At 36.1% G+C, this 14264-nt stretch overlaps 7 non-coding genes across 7 annotated transcripts; all 7 read left to right on the forward strand.

The window, feature by feature from the left end:
* Positions 1 to 2796: 2796 nt before the first annotated feature.
* Trnaw-cca (transfer RNA tryptophan (anticodon CCA)) lies at positions 2797 to 2868 on the forward strand. The gene has a single exon. It is a non-coding gene; the product is annotated as a tRNA-Trp (tRNA).
* A 1305-nt stretch (positions 2869 to 4173) lies between these two features.
* On the forward strand, positions 4174 to 4245 carry Trnaw-cca (transfer RNA tryptophan (anticodon CCA)). Its single transcript has one exon. It is a non-coding gene; the product is annotated as a tRNA-Trp (tRNA).
* A 1336-nt stretch (positions 4246 to 5581) lies between these two features.
* Positions 5582 to 5653, forward strand: Trnaw-cca (transfer RNA tryptophan (anticodon CCA)). Its single transcript has one exon. It is a non-coding gene; the product is annotated as a tRNA-Trp (tRNA).
* A 2718-nt stretch (positions 5654 to 8371) lies between these two features.
* Trnaw-cca (transfer RNA tryptophan (anticodon CCA)) lies at positions 8372 to 8443 on the forward strand. The gene has a single exon. It is a non-coding gene; the product is annotated as a tRNA-Trp (tRNA).
* A 1334-nt stretch (positions 8444 to 9777) lies between these two features.
* Positions 9778 to 9849, forward strand: Trnaw-cca (transfer RNA tryptophan (anticodon CCA)). The gene has a single exon. It is a non-coding gene; the product is annotated as a tRNA-Trp (tRNA).
* A 1334-nt stretch (positions 9850 to 11183) lies between these two features.
* On the forward strand, positions 11184 to 11255 carry Trnaw-cca (transfer RNA tryptophan (anticodon CCA)). The gene has a single exon. It is a non-coding gene; the product is annotated as a tRNA-Trp (tRNA).
* A 2718-nt stretch (positions 11256 to 13973) lies between these two features.
* Trnaw-cca (transfer RNA tryptophan (anticodon CCA)) lies at positions 13974 to 14045 on the forward strand. The gene has a single exon. It is a non-coding gene; the product is annotated as a tRNA-Trp (tRNA).
* Positions 14046 to 14264: the final 219 nt, after the last annotated feature.

Genomic DNA, 14264 nt, shown 5'->3' on the forward strand with positions numbered 1-14264 from the left:
GAACCATAGGAAAAGATCCAAGTGTTATGAGTTTAGTGACGGGTGCTCTTTTGATGACTAGAAGTGGAGGATAGGTAATAATTGAGATAGATGTCGCCATTGAACCGCACTTGAAAATGTGACCAAAGCTTTCAAAATGAGGTACATGTGCTTTAGCGATGTTCCCTTGCCGTGATGTGATTAACAAGTTTTGAAAATTGCCAACTGTGCGTTTGATCTTTTCTGGTGTCAGTGATTTGATAACGAATTATAATTTTGATGTTCAGAACGTGTAGATGTGTTCAAGACGTTAATAATGGTGTCTCAGTTTCCCATCCCGCAAAGATTGCACAGACTACTTTTAAAACAAAATTCCTGTTGTGTAAAGATTTTTCCTCTAGAATTGCACCCATTTTATTTTTCTTTTGTAAAATGTAAGAGATCTTGTACAGATAAAAGTGATGTAGTCGGGTATTTCGGATCCAGGTCACCTAACTAATTCTAGGATTTTTTTTTAAAAAACCATGAGAAAAAACCAAGGAAACAGTTAATTTAAATAACAATTCAGATAGATGGAGAGACCGACTGAAAAAATGACGAAAGAACACGTAAGCCTGGCCAGAGATGGAGAATTATATGTATATTCTGAGGTCAACGTTTCCATTCAACTGTAAAATAGATGGCATCAACAAAGTGAATTCTAAGAACGGTGTAGTTCTTCCTATATCATGCGTGAGTGATGATGTTGTTTGGAAAATCGGTAAATGCCAAGTACCTCTTATACGAGTCTTGTACAGTTATTCGAATTGAAATGCATGTTTAGAATGTTTCTTGCAAAAACTAATATGATCCAAAAAGAGGCACATGTGTTTCAGCAATGTTCCCTTGCCGTGATGTGATTAACAAGTGTTGAAAATTGCCAACTGTGCGTTTGATCTTTTCTGGTGTTAATGATTTGATAACGAATTATATTTTTGATGTTCAGAACGTGTTCAAGACGTTAATAATGGTGTCTCAGTTTCCTATTCCGCAAAAATGCACAGACTACTTTCAAAACAAAATTCCTGTTGTGTACAGATTTTTCCTCTAGAACTGCACCCATTTTCTTTTTCTTTTGTAAAACGTGAGAGATCTTGTACAGATAAAAGTGATGTAGTCGGGTATTTCGGACCCAGGTCAAGGAAATAATGCTAGCTATTTTCAAATAAAACCCATCAGAGAAAACCAAGGAAACAGTCAATTTCAATAAACAATTCAGATTGGTAGAGAGACCGATTGAAAAAAATGACGAAAGAACATGTAAGACTGGCCAGAGATGGAGAATTATATGTATATTCTGAGGTCAACGTATATATTCAGATGTAATAGATGGTATTAAGGAGGTGAATTCTGAGGACGATGTGTTTCTTCTTATATCTTGCATGAGTAATGATGTTGTTTGGAAAATCGGTAAATGGCAAGTACCTCTTATCTGAGTCGTGTACAGATTCTCGAATTGAAATGCATGTTTAGAATGTTTGTAGCAAGAACTAATATAACTTCGTAACGCAATGGTAGCGCGTCTGACTCTAGATCAGAAGGTTGCGTGTTCGAATCACGTTGAGGTCATAATCACTTTTATTTCTTTTTTGGTCTTCAAACAATGATGAATCACGTTAGTGTCGGACTGAATCTCTATATAGATAGGAACTATCATAACGTCCAGGCCCAGAAATCAGAGGCAACACGTTTCTACATTTGGAGGCAAAAGGAAACACATTCCATTTGATGGTTCGAATTGGATATCACTATGATATGTTCTCCTATCTTTAGGCAGTGAATTTGTCTTTGTCAAGTTGCTATGCATATTTTGTATCGTGGAGGTAACATTGCTGGCTTGATGCCCGTGCACAGTTATTAAGATGGAGGATTCTAAAAGCTGTTGCTCTCACATTTTTGCCGCGTTGAATAGTATTGCTTTTGTGTAGAATTCAGTGGCTCAACGCTCTGCATGCCGTCAGCTATTGGTTCACGTTTTGTGCATGTTAACGAAGTTTTCTATACTTCCATATTGGTGAAGGGGATTGGCAGGAGTGGGTAGGATGGCGGGTGGGTAAACTTTGTGATAGATATCACACTTAAACCATTCCTGGGTAGTGGCAGAGCTATTTAAAAGGGTGTTTGTTTGTGTCAGATATGTTCTCTTGCCGGGATACAATTGACATGTCATGAAACTAACCAAATGTGCCTTTGTTCCTTTCTGTCAAGAATGATTTGATAACGAATTCTAGTTTTGATAGAAGGTATAGAGTTGTACAGTATGTTAATAACGGTGTCTCACTTTTCTCTCCAATGAAGGAATGCACAGGTTATTTCTAAAACAACACTTGTGTTGCCCAAATTTCATTCCGTTGAATCGCACTCGTTTCTTTTGTAAAATAGGAGATATTTTGTACAGAAATAAATGTTGTTTTGTCAACTGTTTAGGCTGAAGAGCAACTTAGTAACACCAGGCTCTTTCCATTTGAAACCTATCTGAAAAAACAAGGAAACAGTCAATATAAATAAACATTTCAGATTGATGGAGGGACCGACTGAAAGAAATGACGAAAGAACACGTAAGCCTGGCCAGAGATGCCGAATGCTATGTATATTCTGAGGCTAACGTCTCCATTCAGCTGTAATATATGGTATTAAGAAAGTGAATGTTGAGGACGGTGTAGTTCTTCTCATATCATGTGTGAGTGATGATGTTATTTGGAAAAGCGGTAAATGCCATGTACCTTTTATCTGAGTCGTGTAATGCATGTTTACAATGTTTGTTGCAAGAACTAATATGACTTCGTGGCGCAATGGTAGCGCGTCTGACTCCAGATCAGAAGGTTGCGTGTTCGAATCACGTCGAGGTCACAGTTGCTTTTATTTCTTTTTTTGGTCTTTAAACAATGATGAATCACGATAGTGTCCCACTAAACCACTATATAGATAGGAACTGTCTTACGGTCTAGGCCCTGACATAAGAGGCAACAAGTTTCTACAATTGGAGGGAAAATGAAACAGATTCAAGGATCGAATTGGATATCACTATATTATGATCTCCTACCTTTATGCAGTGAATTTATCTTTATCAAGTTGCTATATATATTTTGTATCGTTGCATCAGATTGTAGCTGATGGGGTACCGTTGTTAGAAAGATATTTATCAACGCAAGCAATTAGCCACTTCCTAGAGAAATTGGACTATCCACCCTTTCTGGACAGGGATTTCTGAGGATACCTTTAGGAGTACATATTTAGCAACTAGAGATAGGAATAAACCTTTGTATTCAGTGTATTGTTCTTATTTTCAATTGAATGGGGGAAAGTATCAATATTAGAGCTGAAAAGTTTACTAATAAGTCATACAATTCTTAAACCATAAGAAAATATCCAAGTGTTATGAGTTTAGTGACGGGTGCTCTTTTGATGACTAGAAGTGTACGATAGGTAACAATTGAGATAGATGTCTGCATTGAACCTCACTTGAGAATGTGAACTATCAAAAAGAGGTACAGGTGTTTCAGCAATGTTCCCTTGCCGTGATGTGATTAACAAGTTTTGAAAATTGCCAATTTGCGTTTGATCTTTTCTGGTGTCAATGATTTGATAACGAATTATATTTTTGATGTTCAGAACGTGTAGATGTGTTCAAGACGTTAATAATGGTGTCTCAGTTTCCTATTCCGCAAAGATTGCACAGACTACTTTCAAAACAAAATTCCTGTTGTGTAAAGATTTTTCCTCTAGAATTGCACCCATTGTATTATTAATTTTGTAAAACGTGAGAGATCTTGTACAGATTAAAGTGATATAGTCGGGTATTTCGGATCCACGTCAACTAAGAAATGCTAACTATTTTCAAATAAACCCCATGAGTTAAAAACAAGGAAACAGTCAATTTCAATAAACAATTCAGATTGGTGGAGAGACCGACTGAAAAAAAATGATGAAAGAACAAGTAAGCCTGGCCAGAGATGGAGAATTATATGCATATTCTGAGGTCAACGTATATATTCAGCTGTAATAGATGGTATTAAGAAAGTGAATGTTGAGGATGGTGTAGTTCTTCTTCTATCATGTGTGAGTGATGATGTTATTTGGAAAAGGTAAATGCCAAGTACCTTTTATCTGAGTCGTGTAATGCATGTTTAGAATGTTTGTTGCAAGAACTAATATGACTTCGTGGCGCAATGGTAGCGCGTCTGACTCCAGATCAGAAGGTTGCGTGTTCGAATCACGTCGAGGTCAAAATTGCTTTTATTTCTTTTTTTTTGGTCTTTAAACAATGATGAATCACGTTAGTGTCCCACTAAACCACTATATAGATAGGAACTGTCTTACGGTCTAGGCCCTGACATAAGAGGCAACAAGTTTCTACAATTGGAGGGAAAATGAAACAGATTCAAGGTTCGAATTGGGTACCACTTTATTATGATCTCCTATCTTTAGGCAGTGAATTTGTCTTTATCAAGTTGCTATATATATTTTGTATCGTTGCATCAGATTGTAGCTGATGGGGAACCGTTGTTAGAAAGATATTTATCAACGCAAGCAATGCGCCACTTCATAGAGAAATTGGACTATCCACACCTTCTTGACAGGTATTTCTGAGGATACTTCTAGGTGTACGTATTTAGTAACTAGAGATTAGAATCAACCTTTGTATTCAGTGTATTGTTCTTATTTTCAATTGAATGGGGTAAAGTATCAATATCAGAGCTGAAAAGTTTGCTAATAAGTCATACAATTCTTGAACCATAAGAAAACATCCAAGTGTTAATGATGAGTTTAGTGACGGGTGCTCTTTTGATGACTAGAAGTGGAGGATATGTAATAATTGAGATAGATGTCGCTATTGAACCTCACTTGAAGAATGTGACCAAAGCTTTTGAAAAGAGGTACATGTGCTTTAGCAATGTTCCCTTGCCGTGATGTGATTAACAAGTCTTGAAAATTGCCAACTGTGCATTTGATCTTTTCTGGTGTCAGTGATTTGATAACGAATTATATTTTTGATGTTCAGAACGTGTAGATGTGTTCAAGACATTAATAATGGTGTCTCAGTTTCCTATCCTGCAAAGAATGCACAGACTATTTTTAAAACAAAATTCCTGTTGTGTAAAGATTTTTCCTCTAGAATTGCACCCATTTTATTTTTCTTTTGTAAAATGTGAGAGATCTTGTGCAGATAAAAGTGATGTAGTCGGGTATTTCGGATCCACGTCAACTAAGTAATGCTAACTATTTTCAAATAAAACCCATGAGAAAAAAACCAAGGAAAGAGTCAATTTCAATAAACAATTCAGATTGGTAGATAGACCGATGGAAAAAAATGACGAAAGAACATGTAAGACAGGCCAGAGATGGAGAATTATATGTATATTCTGAGGTCAACGTATAGATTCAGCTGTAATAGATGGTATTAAGGAGGTGAATTCTGAGGACGATGTGTTTCTTCTTATATCATGCATGAGTGATGATGTTATTTGGAAAATCGGTAAATGGCAAGTACCTCTTATACGAGTCTTGTACAGTTATTCGAATTGAAATGCATGTTTAGAATGTTTGTTGCAAAAACTAATATGACTTCGTTGCGCAATGGTAGCGCGTCTGACTCCAGATCAGAAGGTTGCGTGTTCGAATCACGTCGAGGTCAAAATCGCCTTTATTTCTTTTTTTGGTCTTTAAACAATGATGAATCACGTTAGTGCCAGACTAAACCACTTTATAGATAGGAACTGTCTTACGGTCCAGACCCTTTAATCACAGGCAAGAAGTTTCTACAATTGGAGGGAAAATGAAACAGATTCAAGGTTCGAATTGGATATCACTATATTATGATCTCCTATCTTTAGGCAGTGAATTTGTCTTTATCAAGTTGCTATACATATTTTGTATCGTTGCATCAGATTGTAGCTGATGGGGAACCGTTGTTAGAAAGATATTTATCAACGCAAGCAATTAGCCACTTCCTAGAGAAATTGGACTATCCACACTTTCTTGACAGGGATTTCTGAGGATACTTCTAGGTGTACGTATTTAGTAACTAGAGATTAGAATCAACCTTTGTATTCAGTGTATTGTTCTTATTTTCAATTGAATGGGGTAAAGTATCAATATTAGAGCTGAAAAGTTTGCTAATAAGTCATACAATTCTTGAACCATAAGAAAACATCCAAGTGTTAATGATGAGTTTAGTGACCGGTGCTCTTTTGATGACTAGAAGTGTAGGATAGGTAACAATTGAGATAGATGTCGCCATTGAACCTCACTTGAAAATGTGAAGTAAGCTTTCAAAAAGAGGTACATGTGCTTTAGCAATGTTTCCTTGGCGTGATGTGATTAACAAGTCTTGAAAATTGCCAGCTGTGCGTTTGATCTTTTCTGGTGTCAATGATTTGATAACGAATTATATTTTTGATGTTCAGAACGTGTAGATGTGTTCAAGACGTTAATAATGGTCTCTCAGGTTCCTATTCCGCAAAGAATGCACAGACTACTTTCAAAACAAAGTTCCTGTTGTGTAAAGATTTTTCCTCTAGAATTGCACACATTGTATTATTAATTTTGTAAAACATGAGAGATCTTGTACAGATAAAAGTGATGTAGTCGGGTATTTCGGATCCACGTCAACTAAGTAATGCTAACTATTTTCAAATAAAACCCATGAGAAAAAAACAAGGAAACAGTCAATTTCAATAAACAATTCAGATTGGTGGAGAGACCGACTGAAAAAAAATGATGAAAGAACAAGTAAGCCTGGCCAGAGATGGAGAATTATATGCATATTCTGAGGTCAGCGTGTATATTCAGCTGTAATAGATGGTATTAAGAAAGTGAATGTTGAGGATGGTGTAGTTCTTCTCATATCATGTGTGAGTGATGATGTTATTTGGAAAAGATAAATGCCAAGTACCTTTTATCTGAGTCGTGTAATGCATGTTTAGAATGTTTGTTGCAAGAACTAATATGACTTCGTGGCGCAATGGTAGCGCGTCTGACTCTAGATCAGAAGGTTGCGTGTTCGAATCACGTCGAGGTCAAAATCGCCTTTATTTCTTTTTTTGGTCTTTAAACAATGATGAATCACGTTAGCGCCAGACTAAACCACTTTATAGAGAGGAACTGTCTTAACGTCCAGACCCTTTAATCACAGGCAACAAGTTTCTACAATTGGAGGGAAAATGAAACAGATTCAAGGTTCGAATTGGATATCACTATATTATTATCTCCTATCTTTAGGCAGTGAATTTGTTTTTATCAAGTTGCTATACATATTTTGTATCGTTGCATCAGATTGTAGCTGATGGGGAACCGTTGTTAGAAAGATATTTATCAACGCAAGCAATTAGCCACTTCCTAGAGAAATTGGACTATCCACACTTTCTTGACAGGGATTTCTGAGGATACTTCTAGGTGTACGTATTTAGTAACTAGAGATTAGAATCAACCTTTGTATTCAGTGTATTGTTCTTATTTTCAATTGAATGGGGTAAAGTATCAATATTAGAGCTGAAAAGTTTGCTAATAAGTCATACAATTCTTGAACCATAAGAAAACATCCAAGTGTTAATGATGAGTTTAGTGACGGGTGCTCTTTTGATGACTAGAAGTGGAGGATATGTAATAATTGAGATAGACGTCGCTATTGAACCTCACTTGAAGAATGTGACCAAAGCTTTTAAAAAGAGGTACATGTGCTTTAGCAATGTTCCCTTGCCGTGATGTGATTAACAAGTCTTGAAAATTGCCAACTGTGCATTTGATCTTTTCTGGTGTCAGTGATTTGATAACGAATTATATTTTTGATGTTCAGAACGTGTAGATGTGTTCAAGACGTTAATAATGGTGTCTCAGTTTCCTATCCCGCAAAGAATGCACAGACTATTTTTAAAACAAAATTCCTGTTGTGTAAAGATTTTTCCTCTAGAATTGCACCCATTTTATTTTTCTTTTGTAAAATGTGAGAGATCTTGTGCAGATAAAAGTGATGTAGTCGGGTATTTTGGATCGATGTCAACTAAGTAATTCGAGCATTTTCAAATAAAAACCATGAGAAAAAAAAAGGAAACAATTAATTTCAATAAACCATTCAGATAGATGGAGAGACCGACTGAAAAAAATGACGAAAGAACACGTAAGCCTGGCCAGAGATGGGGAATTATATGTATATTCTGAGGTCAACGTCTCCATTGAGCTGTAATAGATGGTATCAAGAAAGTGAATTCTGGGGACGGTGTAGTTCTTCTTCTATCATGCGTGAGTGATGATGTTGTTTGGAAAATCGGTAAATGCCAAGTACCTCTTATATGAGTCTTGCACAGTTATTCGAAGTGAAATGCATGTTTAGAATGTTTGTTGCAAAACCTAATATGACTTCGTGGCGCAATGGTAGCGCGTCTGACTCCAGATCAGAAGGTTGCGTGTTCGAATCACGTAGAGGTCAAAATCGCCTTTATTTCTTTTTTCGGTCTTTAAATAATGATGAATCACGTTAGCTCCAGACTAAACCACTTTATAGATAGGAACTGTCTTACGGTCCAGACCCTTTAATCACAGGCAACAAGTTTCTACAATTGGAGGGAAAATGAAACAGATTCAAGGTTCGAATTGGATATCACTATATTATTATCTCCTATCTTTAGGCAGTGAATTTGTTTTTATCAAGTTGCTATACATATTTTGTATCGTTGCATCAGATTGTAGCTGATGGGGAACCGTTGTTAGAAAGATATTTATCAACGCAAGCAATTAGCCACTTCCTAGAGAAATTGGACTATCCACACTTTCTTGACAGGGATTTCTGAGGATACTTCTAGGTGTACGTATTTAGTAACTAGAGATCAGAATCAACCTTTGTATTCAGTGTATTGTTCTTATTTTCAATTGAATGGGGTAAAGTATCAATATTAGAGCTGAAAAGTTTGCTAATAAGTCATACAATTCTTGAACCATAAGAAAACATCCAAGTGTTAATGATGAGTTTAGTGACGGGTGCTCTTTTGATGACTAGAAGTGGAGGATATGTAATAATTGAGATAGATGTCGCTATTGAACCTCACTTGAAGAATGTGACCAAAGCTTTTAAAAAGAGGTACATGTGCTTTAGCAATGTTCCCTTGCCGTGATGTGATTAACAAGTCTTGAAAATTGCCAACTGTGCGTTTGATCTTTTCTGGTGTTAATGATTTGATAATGAATTATATTTTTTATGTTCAGAACGTGTAGATGTGTTCAAGACATTAATAATGGTGTCTCAGTTTCCTATCCTGCAAAGAATGCACAGACTATTTTTAAAACAAAATTCCCGTTGTGTAAAGATTTTTCCTCTAGAATTGCACCCATTTTATTTTTCTTTTGTAAAATGTGAGAGATCTTGTGCAGATAAAAGTGATGTAGTCGGGTATTTCGGATCCACGTCAACTAAGTAATGCTAACTATTTTCAAATAAAACCCATGAGAAAAAAACCAAGGAAAGAGTCAATTTCAATAAACAATTCAGATTGGTAGATAGACCGATGGAAAAAAATGACGAAAGAACATGTAAGACAGGCCAGAGATGGAGAATTATATGTATATTCTGAGGTCAACGTATAGATTCAGCTGTAATAGATGGTATTAAGGAGGTGAATTCTGAGGACGATGTGTTTCTTCTTATATCATGCATGAGTGATGATGTTATTTGGAAAATCGGTAAATGGCAAGTACCTCTTATACGAGTCTTGTACAGTTATTCGAATTGAAATGCATGTTTAGAATGTTTGTTGCAAAAACTAATATGACTTCGTTGCGCAATGGTAGCGCGTCTGACTCCAGATCAGAAGGTTGCGTGTTCGAATCACGTCGAGGTCAAAATCGCCTTTATTTCTTTTTTTGGTCTTTAAACAATGATGAATCACGTTAGTGCCAGACTAAACCACTTTATAGATAGGAACTGTCTTACGGTCCAGACCCTTTAATCACAGGCAAGAAGTTTCTACAATTGGAGGGAAAATGAAACAGATTCAAGGTTCGAATTGGATATCACTATATTATGATCTCCTATCTTTAGGCAGTGAATTTGTCTTTATCAAGTTGCTATACATATTTTGTATCGTTGCATCAGATTGTAGCTGATGGGGAACCGTTGTTAGAAAGATATTTATCAACGCAAGCAATTAGCCACTTCCTAGAGAAATTGGACTATCCACACTTTCTTGACAGGGATTTCTGAGGATACTTCTAGGTGTACGTATTTAGTAACTAGAGATTAGAATCAACCTTTGTATTCAGTGTATTGTTCTTATTTTCAATTGAATGGGGTAAAGTATCAATATTAGAGCTGAAAAGTTTGCTAATAAGTCATACAATTCTTGAACCATAAGAAAACATCCAAGTGTTAATGATGAGTTTAGTGACGGGTGCTCTTTTGATGACTAGAAGTGGAGGATATGTAATAATTGAGATAGACGTCGCTATTGAACCTCACTTGAAGAATGTGACCAAAGCTTTTAAAAAGAGGTACATGTGCTTTAGCAATGTTCCCTTGCCGTGATGTGATTAACAAGTCTTGAAAATTGCCAACTGTGCATTTGATCTTTTCTGGTGTCAGTGATTTGATAACGAATTATATTTTTGATGTTCAGAACGTGTAGATGTGTTCAAGACATTAATAATGGTGTCTCAGTTTCCTATCCTGCAAAGAATGTACAGACTATTTTTAAAACAAAATTCCTGTTGTGTAAAGATTTTTCCTCTAGAATTGCACCCATTTTATTTTTCTTTTGTAAAATGTGAGAGATCTTGTGCAGATAAAAGTGATGTAGTCGGGTATTTCGGATCCACGTCAACTAAGTAATGCTAACTATTTTCAAATAAAACCCATGAGAAAAAAACCAAGGAAAGAGTCAATTTCAATAAACAATTCAGATTGGTAGATAGACCGATGGAAAAAAATGACGAAAGAACATGTAAGACAGGCCAGAGATGGAGAATTATATGTATATTCTGAGGTCAACGTATAGATTCAGCTGTAATAGATGGTATTAAGGAGGTGAATTCTGAGGACGATGTGTTTCTTCTTATATCATGCATGAGTGATGATGTTATTTGGAAAATCGGTAAATGGCAAGTACCTCTTATACGAGTCTTGTACAGTTATTCGAATTGAAATGCATGTTTAGAATGTTTGTTGCAAAAACTAATATGACTTCGTTGCGCAATGGTAGCGCGTCTGACTCCAGATCAGAAGGTTGCGTGTTCGAATCACGTCGAGGTCAAAATCGCCTTTATTTCTTTTTTTGGTCTTTAAACAATGATGAATCACGTTAGTGCCAGACTAAACCACTTTATAGATAGGAACTGTCTTACGGTCCAGACCCTTTAATCACAGGCAAGAAGTTTCTACAATTGGAGGGAAAATGAAACAGATTCAAGGTTCGAATTGGATATCACTATATTATGATCTCCTATCTTTAGGCAGTGAATTTGTCTTTATCAAGTTGCTATACATATTTTGTATCGTTGCATCAGATTGTAGCTGATGGGGAACCGTTGTTAGAAAGATATTTATCAACGCAAGCAATTAGCCACTTCCTAGAGAAATTGGACTATCCACACTTTCTTGACAGGGATTTCTGAGGATACTTCTAGGTGTACGTATTTAGTAACTAGAGATTAGAATCAACCTTTGTATTCAGTGTATTGTTCTTATTTTCAATTGAATGGGGTAAAGTATCAATATTAGAGCTGAAAAGTTTGCTAATAAGTCATACAATTCTTGAACCATAAGAAAACATCCAAGTGTTAATGATGAGTTTAGTGACCGGTGCTCTTTTGATGACTAGAAGTGTAGGATAGGTAACAATTGAGATAGATGTCGCCATTGAACCTCACTTGAAAATGTGAAGTAAGCTTTCAAAAAGAGGTACATGTGCTTTAGCAATGTTTCCTTGGCGTGATGTGATTAACAAGTCTTGAAAATTGCCAGCTGTGCGTTTGATCTTTTCTGGTGTCAATGATTTGATAACGAATTATATTTTTGATGTTCAGAACGTGTAGATGTGTTCAAGACGTTAATAATGGTCTCTCAGGTTCCTATTCCGCAAAGAATGCACAGACTACTTTCAAAACAAAGTTCCTGTTGTGTAAAGATTTTTCCTCTAGAATTGCACACATTGTATTATTAATTTTGTAAAACGTGAGAGATCTTGTACAGATAAAAGTGATGTAGTCGGGTATTTCGGATCCACGTCAACTAAGTAATGCTAACTATTTTCAAATAAAACCCATGAGAAAAAAACAAGGAAACAGTCAATTTCAATAAACAATTCAGATTGGTGGAGAGACCGACTGAAAAAAAATGATGAAAGAACAAGTAAGCCTGGCCAGAGATGGAGAATTATATGCATATTCTGAGGTCAGCGTGTATATTCAGCTGTAATAGATGGTATTAAGAAAGTGAATGTTGAGGATGGTGTAGTTCTTCTCATATCATGTGTGAGTGATGATGTTATTTGGAAAAGATAAATGCCAAGTACCTTTTATCTGAGTCGTGTAATGCATGTTTAGAATGTTTGTTGCAAGAACTAATATGACTTCGTGGCGCAATGGTAGCGCGTCTGACTCTAGATCAGAAGGTTGCGTGTTCGAATCACGTCGAGGTCAAAATCGCCTTTATTTCTTTTTTTGGTCTTTAAACAATGATGAATCACGTTAGCGCCAGACTAAACCACTTTATAGAGAGGAACTGTCTTAACGTCCAGACCCTTTAATCACAGGCAACAAGTTTCTACAATTGGAGGGAAAATGAAACAGATTCAAGGTTCGAATTGGATATCACTATATTATTATCTCCTATCTTTAGGCAGTGAATTTGTTTTTATCAAGTTGCTATACATATTTTGTATCGTTGCATCAGATTGTAGCTGATGGGGAACCGTTGTTAGAAAGATATTTATCAACGCAAGCAATTAGCCACTTCCTAGAGAAATTGGACTATCCACACTTTCTTGACAGGGATTTCTGAGGATACTTCTAGGTGTACGTATTTAGTAACTAGAGATTAGAATCAACCTTTGTATTCAGTGTATTGTTCTTATTTTCAATTGAATGGGGTAAAGTATCAATATTAGAGCTGAAAAGTTTGCTAATAAGTCATACAATTCTTGAACCATAAGAAAACATCCAAGTGTTAATGATGAGTTTAGTGACGGGTGCTCTTTTGATGACTAGAAGTGGAGGATATGTAATAATTGAGATAGACGTCGCTATTGAACCTCACTTGAAGAATGTGACCAAAGCTTTTAAAAAGAGGTACATGTGCTTTAGCAATGTTCCCTTGCCGTGATGTGATTAACAAGTCTTGAAAATTGCCAACTGTGCATTTGATCTTTTCTGGTGTCAGTGATTTGATAACGAATTATATTTTTGATGTTCAGAACGTGTAGATGTGTTCAAGACGTTAATAATGGTGTCTCAGTTTCCTATCCCGCAAAGAATGCACAGACTATTTTTAAAACAAAATTCCTGTTGTGTAAAGATTTTTCCTCTAGAATTGCACCCATTTTATTTTTCTTTTGTAAAATGTGAGAGATCTTGTGCAGATAAAAGTGATGTAGTCGGGTATTTTGGATCGATGTCAACTAAGTAATTCGAGCATTTTCAAATAAAAACCATGAGAAAAAAAAAGGAAACAATTAATTTCAATAAACCATTCAGATAGATGGAGAGACCGACTGAAAAAAATGACGAAAGAACACGTAAGCCTGGCCAGAGATGGGGAATTATATGTATATTCTGAGGTCAACGTCTCCATTGAGCTGTAATAGATGGTATCAAGAAAGTGAATTCTGGGGACGGTGTAGTTCTTCTTCTATCATGCGTGAGTGATGATGTTGTTTGGAAAATCGGTAAATGCCAAGTACCTCTTATATGAGTCTTGCACAGTTATTCGAAGTGAAATGCATGTTTAGAATGTTTGTTGCAAAACCTAATATGACTTCGTGGCGCAATGGTAGCGCGTCTGACTCCAGATCAGAAGGTTGCGTGTTCGAATCACGTAGAGGTCAAAATCGCCTTTATTTCTTTTTTCGGTCTTTAAATAATGATGAATCACGTTAGCTCCAGACTAAACCACTTTATAGATAGGAACTGTCTTACGGTCCAGACCCTTTAATCACAGGCAACAAGTTTCTACAATTGGAGGGAAAATGAAACAGATTCAAGGTTCGAATTGGATATCACTATATTATTATCTCCTATCTTTAGGCAGTGAATTTGTTTTTATC

The sequence above is a fragment of the Sinohyriopsis cumingii genome, chromosome 18 (genome assembly GCF_028554795.1).
Source record: "Sinohyriopsis cumingii isolate HCF-2022 chromosome 18, ASM2855479v2, whole genome shotgun sequence".
Taxonomy (NCBI): domain Eukaryota; kingdom Metazoa; phylum Mollusca; class Bivalvia; order Unionida; family Unionidae; genus Sinohyriopsis; species Sinohyriopsis cumingii.